At 38.7% G+C, this 2,954-nt stretch overlaps 1 pseudogene; it reads left to right on the forward strand.

Moving 5' to 3' along the window:
- The first annotated feature begins 785 nt into the window (after positions 1-785).
- LOC120133636 lies at positions 786-2,414 on the forward strand (annotated as a pseudogene).
- Positions 2,415-2,954: the final 540 nt, after the last annotated feature.

Raw genomic sequence — 2,954 nt, forward strand, 5'->3', positions numbered from 1 at the left:
TTTGATGGGGTTTTTTTCGTATTGTTTATGCTTATGCTTTTCATGTTTTCTTACTGAAGTTAATTATCCATTTTTGCTGTTGTTTTTGTTGGGAAAGTTTCGAGTTTTTTCAAGCTGTGTTATGGTTCCAAAGTTGAAGTTTTTCAGCTTCAATATTCACTTGTCTTGATTGGAAGCTTTTATTGAGTTGAAGTTGGAATGATTTTTGTTTGCTTTTATGGTATATGAATGAGTAAATGAATAATGAAATGGTTTCTTTTTTGATGTTTTAAATGCTTTTGTTTTGGGTTTTAAATTAACTAAAGAAAGTCATAAATATCGCAAAAAAAAAAAAGGTCAAGTTTTGCTTTGGATGCTCCGGCAAGTAAGCACATACAGATTATGTTTAGTTCTTTTAATCATTTAAATGTCTATTTTTTTCATTTATTGAAAACTTTTGGATGATTTGTCAGTAGAGATTATATGTTAATCAGGAATTTTCTAAAACATGTATATGTGTGTTGTGAAAGGTTTTCATTTTCAGAAATGAAGATGCAATTAGATTGGAACTCGGATCATTTCTTTTAGACCATCTTTTCCTGCATTTTGAATAAAAAAGCTGGCGTTTGATGATGATTTTTTTTTCTATTTTATTGTGTTTGGTTAATGGGAAAAAGTAGTTTAGTAGAAGCTCTTCATTGCTTGTACCATTGCATAAAGTACTGTAATTGTCACAACCATACTTTCTAGCCTTTTGCCATTCAAATTTCTTGCAAGATTTCTGTTTCAACATTCTTCTTTTGAATTTGGTGAAGGACCAACTTTCTTTTGCATTAATTTAACTACAATTTGATGAATGGGTTTAGTGACTGCTAATTGCTGTTATGTTTGTGCTTTGTTGAAGTTGGATCTTTTATTATGGTTGAAAATGAGATGGGTTATTTTGGTTCTGAATTACAGGATTCAAGTAGTGATGTAACGAACCCCGAGTCTGAAACGTCTCACGCGAATGCATCTGGGGAGCCGGGTAAGTTTGTTATGGTAGAACATGATAAGGATGAATGCCGAGCTTCTACAAAATCGAATGAGATACTGATGAACTCTAAGATGAAAGAGGAACTACTAGAGACAAATAGTACAGATCAAGAGAAAGCTGTTAAGAGACCAGACAAGATCCTTCCATGTCCACGATGCAACAGCTTCGACACGAAATTCTGTTACTTCAATAACTACAATGTTAACCAACCTCGGCACTTCTGCAAGAACTGCCAAAGATATTGGACAGCTGGTGGAACGATGAGGAATGTTCCTATAGGTGCTGGGAGAAGGAAGAACAAGCACTTGGCCTCTCAGTACCGTCAGATAATAGTTTCTCCAGGCGGAGTACCGGTGACTCAGATAGACGATCCCGACTCAGCAACTCAACAACTTCTTTCTCCTGGTGAAACTACAACTTCCATGGGAAATGGAACAGTTCTAAAATTTGGTGCAGAAGCACCTCTTTGTCAATCCATGGAGACTGCTTAGCCTCGGAGACCAGAATAGATGTGTTGAGACCGGTACAGTCAGTTGTGGAGAAATACGAGAGGAAAACTCGTGTGGGTCTTCCATGATGCCTTGCAGTGTACGGGGGAGTGAATTACCTGGAAATGTAATGCCGAAAGAGCAGATAGGTCTGGCAGGACTGAATGAGCCGAACACAATGCATCCACCAAAGTGCTATCCTCTTCCTCGTATTTTCCCTTGGAATCAGGGCCCAAATAATGTAGCTCCAATGGCTGTCGGTCAGCGTTCTTCAGAACGCACGGGTGCATCAAACAGCACTACTTTGAATGCAATTCAATGGTGCCCTGCACCAATGGTGGCCGTTCCGGGCTTTTGCCCACCAAACATTCCATTACAGTTTGTGCCTGCTTATTGGGGTTGTGTGCCTGTATGGGCTCCTGGAGGAGGAAATGTCTCAACCAAGGGTTGCCTATCTCCATCATCCTCTACTAGCAACAGTTGCTGCTCAGGCAACGGCTTACCGTCCCTAGGCAAACATTTCAGAGAAGCGAATTTCATCAAAGAGGAGCAATCAGAGAAGTGTATTCTGGTTCCAAAAATACTAAGAATCGATGATCCTAACGAAGCTTCAAGGAGTCCTATATGGGCTACATTAGGTATTAAACCCGGCGAGAAGAATCCTTTACGTGGAGGTAAAATCTTCAACGCCTTCAAATCTAAAGTAGAAGGCAAAGATCAACTAGCAGATGGCAGTCATATCTTGGAAGCAAACCCTGCAGCCCTTTCTCGTTCTCATACATTTCAAGAGAGCACTTAAGCGTCCGCTCGTAATATTTGCTTCGAACTCTCGGCGTTTAATATGCTATGAGCTTATCGTAGTCAACAAATTGCATCAGCTCAAAGCTCAGAGGAAGCAAAACTGCTCCGGTTATTGACAGGTTAGGCAATGTATCTTTTCAGAGTTGCGTACATAGAAGACAGTGATTGAGTCGTGTTTGCTTCATTTCTCGTGTCTAACATGATGTATTGTCAATTAGGGATGAAGCGAGGGATGTGCCTCACTGAAATTTTGAAATCTTTTTATATTTTTATTTTTTCTGTATATTTTCTATTAAAAATCTATCATCGTCCCTCAAAATTTTGTAAATTCGTTTCCTGCTAAAATTTTATATGTTCTCCCTCTTGTATAAAATATCGCATCTATAAATATTTGTAACCTGATGATTAGGTAGAACATAATTAACTGGCAATGCTGTTTATGATGCATGACCGGATTAGCAGTTATAGAAACGGTGTGGGTCACACCATATCTTGGGCACCTCCTTCAACTGTATGGCCATGTCACTGGACATTTTTAACCTAAATAACTTCACAAGTGGCATCAGCTAAAATCATGTATTCTGCCTCAGTAGTAAAAAGAGACATTGACCTCTACTTTTTAGTGCAAGAAAATAGGTGATTATCACAAT

Source organism: Hibiscus syriacus, unplaced genomic scaffold (genome assembly GCF_006381635.1).
Source record: "Hibiscus syriacus cultivar Baekdansim isolate YM2019G1 unplaced genomic scaffold, ASM638163v2 tig00110584_pilon, whole genome shotgun sequence".
Lineage (NCBI taxonomy): Eukaryota > Viridiplantae > Streptophyta > Magnoliopsida > Malvales > Malvaceae > Hibiscus > Hibiscus syriacus.